The sequence below is a fragment of the Passer montanus genome, unplaced genomic scaffold, assembly GCF_014805655.1.
Source record: "Passer montanus isolate IOZ18808 unplaced genomic scaffold, ASM1480565v1 scaffold22, whole genome shotgun sequence".
Classification (NCBI taxonomy): domain Eukaryota; kingdom Metazoa; phylum Chordata; class Aves; order Passeriformes; family Passeridae; genus Passer; species Passer montanus.
Genome location: NW_024366815.1, coordinates 3027255 through 3042488, shown reverse-complemented (window position 1 = coordinate 3042488; position 15234 = coordinate 3027255). Strand labels below are relative to the sequence as shown.

The following is a 15234-nucleotide window of genomic DNA, read 5'->3' as shown; positions in this document are numbered from 1 at the left end:
AGGAAATCTATTCAGTTAAAAAATAACTTGAGGGGAGGTTAATAAAAAAAAGAAAAAAAACTGATAAAAGAAAAAAGAATAAAATAAAAATAAGAAAAGAAGGAAAAAGAAAAGAAAAAAAAAGGAAAAAAAAGAAAAAAAAAGAAAAAAAAAGAAAAAAGAAGAAATAGTCGCTTCCTCAATCTGTATTAGTGTGTGGAAACATGCAAAGTATTATGTAACACAATTCAGAATCACAGAATAAGAGACATGTGATGGATGCTGAAGTTCATACTGGCGGCAGAAAAAGTACCTGCTAAACCCTAATCTAGGCAAACACATGCATCAACTCATTAACGTGCATGAGCCTGTGCCTCATACACTCACAGCACCTGTCTGAACAATGTGCTTTGCAGGCTCCCAGGTAAGCTGTGTTTCAGAGCAGGGAGGACAGAACAGAGACAAGTGTGAATGTGAATCCATTTTAGCTCAGTGCTGACAGATGTGCTCTGTGACACCTGGTTGATCTGCATCTTGTGTGACCCCAGTCAAGAATGGGAATAAAACAAAGCAGGCTCAGTCACACAATTTTCAGTATGTACATACATTTCTGGTGTCTCCACTGCTGTCCACACTGCTGTTCTAAAAAGGGTTTTGCAGAAAATTGTTCTCTGCCTGAAGAAGCTCAGCCTTGCAGCACTGATGCTACAAAAAATCAGGCCCTGTGCAGGCAGCTCCTTTGGCTTTACCAGGTTATGCAGAGGCAAATTAAAATTGCCATTAGTCTTCAAACTACTGAAAGTAAAAGTGCTTGTTACACCAGACGGGATGATGTAAGAATGTACACAAATATGTAATTAAGTCGATACTAGGTTAGAATTGTATGTCATTACAGAGTTTTATTATTGTAGACAATAATAAAAATAAGGTTGAGAACAAAAATAAGTCTTGATGGAAACTCCTAGAATAGATGAAGAACTTGTTGCAATAAGTAACCTCATGCAAAGAATTGCCTGCTTTTATGAAAACTTCTTTCAGCCTGACTTCCAAACATGCTGGAAATATCTGCTTTACTAAAGTTATCACTTCTGCTTGTGTTCAAATGGAGACTTTTTATTAGCTACAAGAGAACTATGGTTAACAAGGGTAAATGAAACACAAACAAAAAACCAGTATTTTTTAGGTCAGGCCCAGAAAGGACAAAGTTGCTTCTAATAACTGCATTTTGCCATTACATCCTCCAAGACCACACCTTGAGGCATCTTATTTGCATATCTGAAAAACGACATGGAAAGACTGGCAGAAGGAATGCTGTGAACCATGTGAATACAGAACTTCCTGTTTTCCTGAAAAGCATTTGTTACATATTTCTACCTCCTCTCTAGCTGAGCTCTCTTTGTCTTACTACTTCTATGCTGATGCATAGAAATTAGCTTCCAAGCAGTGAGTGGGCTAACAGCTCCATCCAAGGATAGTGCTGGAGAAGTCATATTTCTTTCCCCAGATACAGTTCAGTGTGGGGAGAGGCTGTTGCTGCCTGGAAGCTTTGTGCAAGGAGAATTTTGAAAATTTTAGGGACCTGGGATTCACTGAAACTGGCAGCTCAGCTCGAGTTACATGAATTCTGGTTGAAAGGAGATCAGCTCTGGAGTGCATCTAAAGTTCATAACAGCTTAGAGTACTTCAAATTTATCCAGCATTCATCAGACATGTTCAGGCCATGGACTGGTGCACAGAGAATCTGAAGCAACAGCTAACTAAGCCTTGTAGTACAGAGGGCATTTCTCGGTGAGATCTCTTAGAAATAGATAAAGCATGGCAATATCTAGCTGATAAATTGGTGATCAGAAAAGTGTGACTGACGGGAAAGGCACTGCACTGAAAATAGAGCCAAGACAACAGTGACAAAGAGTTATGAAATAAGGAGCATAGTTGAAAGTTGCACAGAGCACGACAGGATGTTTGAATGTGATACGCTGCTGTCAGGGAGCCAGTGAAGCGCCTTGTAAAATTACCGGCATATGAATGTCTGCAATGTTCTTGGTATCTTTTATTTTCAGCTTTCCATGCTTCTCTGGCTATTAAAAATCTAAATTGCTTCTGACTCTCATAAATCCTCTTTTTTTTCTTATGTAATTAGGCCCTTCCAGTACTGCACAAAATATGCTTTTCCAATTTCATATCTATAAATCATAATTAGTTCTAGGACTGATTCCACCAACTCTTCCACAATCAGCAAGATTGTAACAATTAGTTGATGTTACTTCAAAAATGAATATTTACCTTAATGCCTTCCCAATAACTATTCTGTGTCCTATATCACTGTCTCAACAACTGACCTCTCATGCTATTGTATTAGACTCAGCAATATGATGCATCCAATGTGATGATTAAGCATGTGCTGTACTTTACACTGCAGCATAAGCACCTGCAGGATGGCACAAGTGCTTAGATTGAAAAGCAGGCCTGCAGCTGTTAATTGGTTACTGAATGGAGATTGTTGTAGCAGAGGAATTTCAGCACCAGGTCCTTCTCAGGCACCAGTTCACTGTAGCCCCTGTAGACATGTTTAACTGAGGTATTAAGACTTAGCTGAATGAAATACAAATGGAAATGCCTGTTTGTGAGAGCATCGGAAGCCATACCACAGCAAGGGTGGAAAGAATGAGCATTACTAAACACAACGGGCATGATTGACCTCACTCAAATCAAGGAATGGTGAGGAGTGTGCTGGTTACATCAAGATTACAAGATAAGACCAAAAGTTCAGTTGCCTTAGCACAGGCCACTTGTCACCCACCCAAAACTGTGCTCTGATAACATGGGCTCAGATGACATCTCAACAGGAAGGCAGAGAGTAGCCATAAAGATGTGAAAATCTTTAGGATATAAGGTGATGGGCAGAAATTTTTGCAAAGGTCCTGTAGAGTAAGGCAAGGAAGGGTCTGAGGGAAGATCAGACCACAGCTGCTTGACTCAGGAAGATATAAAAGACCTGCTCAAAAGAACTGTTTGCTGTTGCCAGTGAAAATGGACCCAAGGTACTCAGTGAAGACTCAACAGCTGGTATCCCCAATTCTATCCTACACATGAATGCCCTGGTTAGACACAGAGATCTTGGTATTTGGCAGTGTGTGGCAATGTAATCCATCTGCTATCACCTCTGCAATGCATGGGAGAAGCTTTACTTTCACTGCCAACAATAAGGGTCCTATTATGGACAGCGAATCCAGTATTTCTACACCATGTATCTCCCAGGCATCTGAGGCAGATTTGTTTTCCCAGTGAAAGGAATGTGAGTGCATTAAATTTAATTGGTTTTGGCAAGTAGTGTTTTTCTTTCCATTTCTTTTTAAATTCATGGCACTATCAAAGTTAGTGCAGGTCAGTAGATCAAAGTCCTTCATCGCTTCTCCCTGTAAACACAAAAACCACAAAGGGCTACATGGCTTTCCTGCAGACAAGAGAGACCAGAGAATTTTTTGAAGCCCTTTAGCAATATATTGCCAACATGTCCCTGGTTTTACCGGCACAGGTCTTTAATGATGAAGAAAATGCTCTGTATTTGAAAATTATTAATTACCAAGAGTTTATTTCTCTGGGGTCAGTGTCCTCATTTCCAAGAAAAGCTCCATGTCAGCTTGACAACAAGAGATGCTTCCACTGAGAGTTCATAGGAAAGAACTGGTGCTTTGTAAGTGCACAGAAATACATGCACTATCCCCAGTACTCGAGGTTATTCTTGGCATGAGCAGAGGTTACTCCTGTGTTTATCACAGCCAATCTGAGTTTTGTTATTGGCCTTCCTGAGCACATTCAGTTAGACCCAAATTTGCTTTGTTGGTTGTATTATATAATTTTGTTTTAAAGAAAACAGGAACTGATAGCCCATAAAAACAACCATTGGCAGACCTCTGCCGGCACTACTATATATTTGCAATTTCTGGCTTTTGTAAACGCTGGTAGAAGTACTACCTTTCAAACTTCTGATTAAACTGTATGGTTTCTAAAATGTGCACACAGCTTCTCAGCAAAGGAAGTTCTTTAATATTCTTTATTGGCTGGAGGAAAGTGGGTGCCAAATACAACTGTGAAATGAGAAACAATGCACAAAGGAAAAGTTCCAGAACATCAACACATCCGTTCCTTTTCTCTGCCATAAATAACCAACACACCCTTAAACACAAGACTAAATGGCTCCAGGAAACTCTCATTAATGAAAATGTCCTAGCTGGACTTCTCACTTTCATTTGGAAATACATGCCTCAAGAATTTTTTTCTGACCTAGACAGCAGATCTGTTGTTCTCTAAGTAATACTAAGCCCTGAGATAGGCTAAAATAAACTGAAGCTAACCTATGTTCCATAGAGACTTAAACCTCTCCCTCTCAATGTCCAAAATATTAGTATTGAAAGGCACAGCCCTTCTGCTGTTGACATCAATGACAAGATCATACACTGACTATATAAAGACACAGTTGTGCGTACCAGCATCTGTCCTTCAGTTTTCTGGAAAACAGAGATAAGGCAGGAAACAAAATAAATGGTCTTTGTGTATGTACTCTATGCAGATAAATTTCCTCATAAAATACAGCAGCTATGATATTTGATGCAGAAGGCATCATGATGAGACTGTATGCATGCATAGCATATTTACTGCAGATCAGAATGGGAGGGTAATTAGGCCACTCATTTATCTAGGGGATGTTTTTATATTAAAGCTAACATATTTCACTGTATAAAAAAAGAGGTAACTGATACCAACTATCTGTAGTCCTATCATCTGGAAAGTTGTGCTATACAGACTTGTTGTAAATTGTACCAGACCTAGAAATTTCTGTCTCTTAACTTCCAACTGAGTCACTGAAAACTGACTCATTATTGCAATAGCAAAACATTAATACAACTTTAGGAACTATCCGTACCTCTTTTTTGTCCTGGAAGCCTCTTCTAATTTCACAATCACACTTTTCTGCTTAAAAAACCCCCTCAAACACACACAGCTCCTGTATGAAATGTCTGTGAATTACAGGGAAGCTATTTGGCTAATAAAACAGAGAAAGTAGCAAACATTACTATTGCTTGGATTTGTGATCTAGAAAATTTGCAAATCTGCCACTATTGATGGTATCATGCACATGCTACAGGGCTTTCTGACAAGCAAGATGCCTGTGAGCCTTTACTAAAGTTCAAATAGCATGAGCTGCAGAAAAGGAAGGTGGTACAATTTCATTTAACAATTTCAATGCCTTTTAAACGCAGTTCTCATGTAATTTTCTTGGATGGAAACCTGCCTTTGTATGTATCATCCATGGCATGAAGTACATGCTACATTCTCATGAAACAGATGCAGACTCTAGAGAGGGCACCAGGCCCCAGCTAATAAGATCTGGAAACAAGGACAGAGGCACTCCTCCCTTGGACAGGTGTGTACAATGAAATGTCCAACTTGTCCTCAAACCCTGTGGTGCTGTCAGTATTCCCCGTTTCATTGTGATTTGGTTGCTTTTGCATGAAAGAAAGTAGAAGGGCTTCTGAGCTAGAATGGGAACTAAACAGGAAAATGTTCTTAGGCAGCTCATGTATCAAACCTCTGTGCCTGCATTGAAGACTCCACCAGAGAATTAGCCATCCAGCAGCCTTTCTAGTGAGGAGTGATTTGGTACTGTGAAAAGATGACTGATGTGCTGGAAATGCAGCTGCTTAAACCTACTAAACAGAAGATCCCTAATAAGGGTCTTGTCTTAAAAGTGTGCCTGTCCTTGGAGTTGTGTTTCAATGTGCATCAATGTTCTATAATAAGGGTCTTGTCTTAAAAGTGTGCCTGTCCTTGGAGTTGTAAGTGTTTCAATGTGCATCAATGTTCTGCTTGGGATTCACAGCCCATGGCTTCTCCTCAAATCAGGTTTAAAATAATCCAGGTGTATAAGGATCCTTCCTCTTGAGAGGCCAACACACAGACAAGTGTCTCAGAGTACAAGGCCTGAAGTCAAGGAGTTCTTGAGCTAGAACAGACCTGGAGTATCTTGGGGCATGACTGAACCACAAGGTCCATGTGCATCTTGCTGGTCTACTGCATGTCCAGTTCTGTTTGCACAACTAAAAATGCTGGAAAGGAGATAGAACAGTGCCAGATTTCCTCTCTACCGAACAGCCTGTCTTCACTTAGACTGTGCAGGCAATGTGCAGGATGGCAGGAGAGTCTGGATTTGGTGACCTGAAATCTACTTAGCCATCATGGGACAAAAGTCTGGCCCAGGAATTCTATGCAAGTATATGCAGTTTTCTGTCATCTGGGTTGTGAGACAACCAACCAACCTGCGTCTACTTGGAAAACTGCACGAAGAAAATGTAGGGAGAAAAACACAAGGAAAATCCAGCACTCAGTTTTTCTCCCCATTCTCCTGTGGTTGACTGGGGCACAACAGACGAGCCACAGGCTTGCCAACTCTTCTGATTTTACAGGTCTCGTAGCATTTTTTTTTTTAATTGCCCGACTCTTGAGACTGTGGGAGGACTTCAAGTTAAATTTGCAAGAGAGGCTGACATGCAACAGTTGCGGCTTGAAAGAAATGTTGGAGGTCAAGTCTCAGACCTCGAAAAGTAGTGGCAAATACGAAGATAAAATGAATCAAGAATCGCCTGCACCCGTGGAGCCAGGCCCACCGCGTCCAACCCCAGCGCTGGAAGTATTCAAGGTACTTTTCTATAAAGGGTATTTGACCGTGTCACGGAGAAAACCCGAAAGGCTCGGATGAGATCCGCGCCTTCACCCTCCGCGCAGCACACTCGCCACAGCCCGCGGGGCACCCACAGCCGCCGCGCCGGCTCTGCAGCGCCCGCGGCAGCGCGGCCCCCACCGCACGGCCCAGGGCGCCGTCAAGCCCTGGCACCGCGCCGGGCGCCCGCTCCCGGCCGCTCGCACCTGGGAGGGGGCGGCCCGAGGGGCGCGATGATGGATGTTCCCTCCATCCCTCCCTCGCTCTGCCCGCCCCGGGGAGGTGCCGGCCGGGAGGGGCGGAGGGGGTTGGCAGCCCCACCGGGACCCAGCGCGGCGGCGGGGATTTTCGGAGAGCCCCCCCAGCTGCCTGCCTGGTGTCGTGCGGCTCGGGGCTCGGCCGGGGCTGGGCACAGGTGGCGGCGGCGGCGGCGCCGGGGGCTTGGCGGGGGTCGGAGCCGGTGCGGGCGCGGAGTGCGGCAGCCTCCCTCGGGGGCGCGGGGGGAGACCGGCGGCTCCTCTCTGCCGCTGCCGGAGCTGCGGCTTAAATAGAGGCTGTGTTTTGTCAACAGCTCATTCCGCTGGCCGGCAGGTTGGCTGGCTCGAGGACTGAGCAGCGGGTAAATACTATTTATGCCTCTTTTTATTTCATTTCATTTCTTCATTTTATCTTATTTTATCTTATTTTATTTTATAATAAGTAGCACCCTTTTGAAAAATGGACCTTAGGAGAGGACTCCAAAACCCCTTCTGTGTTTGGGGAGCATCCAGACATGCTGGGCGCCTCTGCGCACAGGCTGTACAGGGACTCTGGCACAGCGGCAGCTGTGTCTGTTTTGAGTGATTGAATTTCTGATGCGTCTAGATAGCGTGTTTGAAAGCGATCTGTGAAAACCTTTGAGGCGGTTCTGTAAAGAACGTTATTCCGTTGTAAGATTCAGCGTGTAAATTTGAATTGACTGTGTTGTGCTGGCATGCTGTGTATTACTTCGGCAGGAATTGGTTATACGCTTGCTTTGTTTTTCAGTTGTCATTGGTGGTGAATGCCTGGGAAGTTTGCTATGAATGGGAGTGAAAATCTGGATAGGTATTACACTAATATTGAGGAGAGTGGGATAGTGAACTGCTGTGTAGGAATTGTCACTCTGATTCTTTTCGACAGACTTGCACACTTAAAATTACCATTGCAAAAATAGTGAAATGTTTATATTCCATTATCAAGGCCATCTCCTGTCAAATTTCCTTCAGGAAAGCTTGGGAATTGGGTTGATTTCTGCTGCATTTGAAACTCAGCTTATTGCCTAAGTAAGGCAGTGTGAGTTGCCTTTGACATCTCTCCTGGAAGTCCATTCTGCCCTTTCTCCTTACTGTAGAAGAAATATTTAAATTCTTCCTAAACTCTTAGTTCAACCCCACAGCATGAACCCAGACTGCTAATAAGACTAAGCAAGTTTAGCAATTGTGAGAAAGGTTGAACTCTGTCATGCCGTATTCCCTCTCAAATCAGCATGTGGCAATGCCAGCTGAGACAGTATGTTTTTTGGTGTAGATCCATCAGTGCCCACGTGCTTTATATATCAAGGTTTGCACATCCTGTAGGGAAGAATGGATGAATGCCTTGATCTGCAGAAAGTCTGTGCTTGTCCTTAGCTCATCAACCATTTTATGCTGCACGATTTTGGTGATAAAGATAAGCTTTGATTTCTGTCCATAAAGGTGAGAATAGACCTAGAAGTCTCCTGGATTTGGCAACAATTTGAATCGAGATCAAAACAAAAATTACGTTTGATGAGGGAAAGGATTTGGATGTGGAGGAGAGAGGAGCAAGTGCCATGAGTGTATCCACAGAATGAGTAGCAAGCACCATATCTGCACTTGGTTATTATTTGTCAGCATGAGATTCTGGCCATTAGCTGGAGATGGGTCTGCAGGTTACTTTGGAGAGGTCTAAAGAAAGACAGACTTGTCTCAGCAGACTGCAGGGCTGTGATCTACCCTGGAAAATTTGCAGCAAGTCACAAAAGGAGGGCTTACAAATCATTAAGTTGGAGCTGGTTTGGAATATAACTTTTAGGGAGTCAGTAGATCACCCAATTTTGTTTGCTTTCTGTTTACGAAGTCTTTGCATCCTTTCATCTTATCGCTGTTTCACCTATTCAAACTTTTATCAGCATTATGAAGTGATAACAGTTTCCATTGTGCACTTTCCAAACACACCACTTTAGTCACCTAGAGCAACCAGTGGCAAGCATTATCTGTGAATTAGATTGTGCAAAATCCCTTTACAGGTGTGCTGAGGAAAGGGAGAGACTTAACCTTTAGGTGAGGGCATTCTCACAGACTTGCCGAAGGCAAATCAGGAATACCTGGGAACAGCCATGTGGGTGGAGATGCTCGTCTCAAAAAGAGGAAGACTTTTTCACCGGTGACAGAGCTGCTGCTGGTACTCTAGCAGGTATTCATAGGACTTTAATTTCAAGTGCTTGTTGAGTTACAGTCTCTGGCTATAAGGTCACATGTATTTCAGCGTCATGCAGACCGGGGCGTTAGAAAATGTTTAAAAAATATCTGAATTTATTAACATCCATAGGTAATACTAGAACAGAATCTCTAAATGTATTAGAAACAGCTCTTTTAGAGTATAAATGTTGGATTGCTTAATCCAATGAGTGTTTGACAGCAAATTACATGCTTTATGAAAAGATGTATTTAAACAACATAGATGTTTGTAACTAATGACTCTATCTTGCAGAATGCTGTATATCATCAGGCTGATATAGATGGATTATGTTTTTCTTTTGCCCTTGAGATTTAGTTTTGATTATTCTTGACTGGTAGGCATCAAATTTGTCTAAAAAAAGAAAAATAAATTGCTTCCAGATAAGACTTGAGACGTGCTCTATGTTCCAAAGCTGGCTGATACATTTTGTTCCATAAAGAGTTTAATGTAAAAGATGAAAATAATTCTTGGGACCAAGACCTGGAGACCACGATCCTGCAATTCCAGTGAGTGTCATCTCACAAGGACATGAGGTAGCACTGACTCAGTGGTTACTTAAGCTTCAGAATCGACAGAAGGGCTGGAGGAGTCTTCATCCTGACTCATCTGTCACTTTGAGTAGCCTGAGGTGTTTCTGATACCCCCGCAAGTGCTGCAGTGACTTGGATTGCCTCAGAAAAGGGAACATTCCTGCTGCTTTCTTCTCCTATGTCTTTAAGCCAAAGAAACAGCTTTTTTTTTTGGAACCTGATTCTTTGGTTCTGTGCTCATTTTATCAGCAGATACAAGCAGGGAGTAGCTGCTTCGTGAATCTTGAGTGTTTAAGCATCAGGCAAATGGTATGGCCCTGTCAAATATGAGACTGCATCTGTGCATGCTGATGCCTACAAAATTTATCATCGCCTCTCCTTTTATTTATTTTTCCTCTCTAATATTTACCTGCAACTAAGTGGGATTTTCAAACATTTCTCTTTTAGGTTGAAGCATCAAAAGTTTGGGTTTCATACATGCTTAAATGTCTTCAGGGATGATCTTCCAGAGTGGTGTGGATTTCTTCCAGAGTCATTAGCATGGCAATGATGAGGGCCATATAAATGCCTAGATGAACAGACCTATTTTCTTACCTGTATTTTGGCAGATTGAGAGGCAGCAGGATATGTATCACTAGAAAACACAGAAGTCCCTGTGTTCTTTGCCTTCCTTCCTTACTGACTTGCAAACAAACAGATTTTAATTAGAACAATCTTTGGAAGTTCTTATCTGTCCCTGAGAAATATATTTGGGGACTGGTTTTTTATACATATTATCATTTATTTGCTGCTCACTGCTATCCTCCTTCCTCTGGAAAATCTGCAATCCCTACATTTACAGACTGTGGGAGCCCTGCTGCTGTGTGTCCGTAAGGTCCTTGAACTCCTGCAAGCACCAGAAGCTCAACAGGGCCTTTTGCCACTTTGCTGCTGTCTGCCTTTCCCTGCTGCTGTCTCTTGGAATCATTCCTAGTAGCAGGTTTCACTGTAAGCAGAAAGTGCTTAGGCTAAAAATAGCTGCTAAGCCATTGGTATGAATGTTGGTCAGGGTGTAAGGTTTTGAAGGGCATACGCACCCCCTCCTTTCTCTGCACTGTCTGGAGCTGGCACTGGAGTGAGGTCAACTGTTGCTACAACAGAACCATCTTTCCCTTACCCCACAGGCAGAGAACTGCTGAGTTGTCAGCTGTTGAGTCCAAACTGTGCCTTTTACCTCAGGGTGCACAAGTTATAAAAGCACATGTCATGGAAACAAGGACAGCACTGTGGCAATTCCCTGCTCCTTCTGCTCGCTTCCTACCCTGCCAAAAATCAGACCCTCAGTGCAGCCCACAGCTGAGGATGGACTGCTGTGTTGGCAGGTTTGTTTTAGCTCCACCTCCCCCCTCTATTGGGCCATGTGTTGTCAGGGAGCAGTCTCCTTTCTCATCCCTATACCCAGAAATTCAGGGGCAGTTTCCTGCAAAATCAAAAGCACAGCCTTTCAGCCAGCCCCAGTCTCCTGAAATTTCCTTGAGTAGATAAAGTAGTGCTTTCTTGAGGTTGATTTTACATTGCAGCAGTCTCTCCCCAGTCAGCCAGTTTCAGTGATACAGTACCATTGGTTAGGAAATTATTCTGGGGTGGGTTTTTTTGGTTTTTTTTTTTAGTTTTTGGTGGAGTTTTTTGGTGGTTTTTTTTTTGTTTGTTTTGTTTTGGAGGGGAATGGTTCTGTATTGATGAGTAATGTTATGCTAGTGTTCTCTGCCAGTATAGCTTCCTGCATTTTGATCAACAGTCAAAAAGTACTTTATTATGGAATATACGTATATTCCAAAAATAGAGGTATGCATTTGTGCTTTCTTTGTACCTACAGCGGCACTGATAACAGCTCTATAATATTGACTGAACCTTGATAGTTTCATATCAAGGCTGCCTGGTAATTTGTAGTGCATAATCATGGGATTTAAATAAAGCAATGTATTTGAGTGTTTTCTTTAGGTGATAAACACTGTCTGAAAAGTATGCTGGAATGCTTCTTATGCTTGCATAATTTTGTCATTATTGCTCAAGTTGCTTAAAGGTATAATGAAAGTACAAGCAACAGGGGTGGTTGAGGGTGGTTTACACTGTCAATCTGGCTCAGAAATGGGCCATGTTTTCCTTCTGGGCCTCAGCCATCCACTTAAGCTACTTTTGCTCCCTGAATCAGTTGCTTCCCTCCAAGAAGAAATGCAGGCTCAGTTAACTGTATGTAACTCAGGCAGTTGAGCATTTTTTCTGAATGGTGGGAGTATGTCCTACGGCAAGGTTGGCTAGGGTGGTGAGCAGAGCAAGCCAGCTCTCTCCCCATTGGCTTGATGCCCTTGAATGCCCTCCACGTTGTGCCCTTGGGCGTGACACACGTTTCAGCCTAAAGCTTTAAAAATTGCTCTTTCATAATTTCAAACACTTTGAACACAGAAGAACAGGAAAAACTGCTTTGGATCCAGATGGTGACCCAGGCCACTTGCTGCAAAGTTGTCTAGTCCAGACTCAGGGTGGTCTCAAACAGTGTGAAGGTGAGCCCCTCTGGAGCATTTGGGCTGTGCATGGAGACACCTCCACACTGCAGTCCATCAGGGTGGTCTGAGAATATCTGATATTCATATTTTATTTTTCTTTATTAGCTGCATTTCAAATTGCATGCCTGTTTGAGAGATGAACATCTGACATACCGTGGAGAATCCATGGGAAAGAGAAATTTGGGCAAGTGAAAGAAGAGTCTTGGCTCTGCTCAGCATGGGGCAGGTCTGGGCAGTTGCCTTTTGGGGTTGTTTGGTGGTATCTGCCTTAGCATGGCAGCCCTTCTCCTTTCCAAGCAGGATTTAGCACAGTCATCCAGAAGCTCTTGTGCCAAGACAGCAGTGCTGCTCATCATGTGATGTAACTATGTTTGTATGGCAGATCATAGTTTTGTCCTTCTTGAACTGGATGCTCTAATGGCCTCTCCTACATGTAAAATCAGTGAGAACAGAGCTTCAAAATATCTTTCTCCAATAATTGGTTTGAATATTACTGCAGGGGAAAAATGCTTCCTAAATCAAATGAACTTCAGAAGAAAATTATAATGGTCAGTATTATAGGTGGAGCTTCTACAGATTCTGAAGCCCAGAGGGTGAATGTAAGTTATAAGTATTCCAATTATAAGTAATTTTCACAATAATTCATGTTTTGGATCAAGTTCAGCACTTGCGGCAGGAGACGTGTGACCTCTGAGGTTTTTACAGCTGCTCTGGAGCTAAAACCAAGGAGATAAGCTACTAATGTTAATCCTAGGCAGAAAAAAGAGACAAGGTGAGAGAAAAGGAAACAAAACCAAAAAGAAAAATATTTATTTTTATTGTAAACTTATGTGTTGTCTTATGTGCAACAAGAACAGAAGTACTGTGCATGTGAGGTGAACTTACATGTCAAACTCCTCTAGGGCTTCACCTAGTTGTGAGGATAAAAACATCTGTTTTCTAGATTCTACCTGTTCCTCTTCTTTTTCCCCCTCCTTCCCCCTGCTCCACACATTTCCAAAGGTCATAGCTGTGGGAAGTCTTTAGTGCACAGGTCTCAAGGCACGTAACTCATATTTCATCTGCTAGAGCAGCATTGTCATAATTCCCAATATAGAACAGCCTTCTCCAAATTAAATGTGATTGGTCTGTTTCTTTTTTCAAGATACTGGGAAATTTTTGATCAAATATTGCCACATATTTCAAAAGACAGGGTCAGTCTGGATGTAAATCGAGCAAGATGTTATGTGACCCTTATTGTAAGTCTTACCTCAAAGTCTGTATTTTGTCCCTTTCATATTGTCTTCCTTCACCATTAAAATCCTTTCTAAAGTGAGATCCGTGCATGATTTGTGCTAATCTAGTCTGATGGAGTAATGTGAACTAAAGGCTTTAATATAGTAAGACTTGCATTGAACCCATATTTAGAATTTCTTAGTAATTAATACATTCAATCTTACTTTTATTTGAACCAGTTCTCTCCTCCTGTGAAAACCTTTGCCAATACTTAATTAGTTTTACTTTTCACAATGTTCACTTTTTAGTGGAGGTCTACTACATGGCATTTCCTCTTGTGTCTTAAACAGGGGGCTAAGTTTAAATCCTTTCTCTGCGTAGGTAGTTGAGAACTGTGACCAAGTAATCTCTCTGAACTAAATAGTTATATTGTGTTAGCCTTTGCAACAAAAGACCCAAATTGTTTAAGTAATTTGATCCTGAGTATAAATTGACTTTGTACTGGATGAAACCATTTCCACTGCTAATGAATGGCTAGTTTTTCTCTTGTGTTCTTGGATCAATGGCTTTTGTAAGGTAGCTTGATCCATACAGAAAAAGTTGTTAGGACTTTTATTTTCAATATCTTTTATGTATTTATTTGCTTGAGCTGCAATAACTGATACTTTGAAAACTGAATGTTTTCTGGTTCCTTCCTCATATTTCAACTAGTGAGTGGTGCAGCTGGTGTTAACATGCAAAGAATGCATCCTTGAAAACATTAGATTCTTGTCTGCTATCCTTTTCCCCTGGTGTATGCATACTTGCTAATCAGTAGGTAGCTCTGGGTTGAAATTTGGGCAGTGATTACTGCAGACAGAAATGGGAGCAAGTACTCAGCATTACAATAGCTGCTGTAGAATCTGGTCACTAACAGGCTGTCAGCAAAATAGTATTAATTTTCCTCTTCACACGCTCAAACACGTAACATACAATTTTCTGAGTGATCCTCAAGTGTGGCATTCCTAGCAATGGTTTGTATAAGTCTTTCAGGTTCAGGTGCTTCACGTGAATGCCCCGTTCAGCATTCAGCTGTCCTGTACCAAGACTAAGGAAAGAGCTCCTGCAGCTGGGCTCCTGCCAACAGTGCAAATGTGAGTTTGTGCATACCTTCATTCATAAGTTAGAATTAGTCATATACTTAACATTTCTGAAATTCCAGAGCAATATGTGTATATATGAGGTTACTGAGGCTTATTATCTTGCATAAATCTGCAGTGAGTTAGTCACGAGCAGCTGTCCTTGGCTGTCAAATACTCTTCTCCTCAGAAGACATAGGTGATCTCTGATAGCATCATGAGACCTGAGAACTAACATGAATAAGATGCTGCAATCTAAACCCAGCTTTTTGTTGAGCTGATTACTTTAGGAGTTCAACAAGTATTGGTAAAAATTGCCTCTACTCGATCTCTTCAAGTAATGATCATTAGTTTTTGCCATACATAATGATAGTTACTTGGTTTGGTTTGGTTTTAGTTTTTAAATTTTTCTTATTTGGACAAAATAAGGTATTTGTCACTTGCATTCCTAATATCTACATAGGTATCTGATCTTTTTAAGCTCTTCTACTTTGATTTACAAATATTTTCTGAATATAACATTCTAGAGTAAAATACTTATATCTGTGAGGCATATGTATTAGCATCTAAATATGTTTTGCATTTATAGTCCTTGTGCAGATTCTGTGAATAGCTCTTTAGTATGGGATGTT

The 15234-nt window shown here is 41.7% G+C and overlaps 1 protein-coding gene across 4 annotated transcripts in view; it reads left to right on the top strand.

The window, feature by feature from the left end:
• The first annotated feature begins 6655 nt into the window (after positions 1–6655).
• Positions 6656–15234, top strand: part of LIFR (LIF receptor subunit alpha) — a 53591-nt gene continuing 45012 nt past the window's right edge. Inside the window, exons 1-2 of one of the 4 annotated variants that reach the window (XM_039709944.1) lie at positions 7195–7316; positions 8985–9151. The gene's annotated coding sequence lies outside the window, so the exon portion shown is untranslated. Of the gene's footprint in view, positions 6677–7179; positions 7317–8984; positions 9152–11394; positions 14618–15234 lie in introns of those variants that run through there. The other 3 variants (XM_039709945.1, XM_039709942.1, XM_039709943.1) reach the window with 3 other exon arrangements.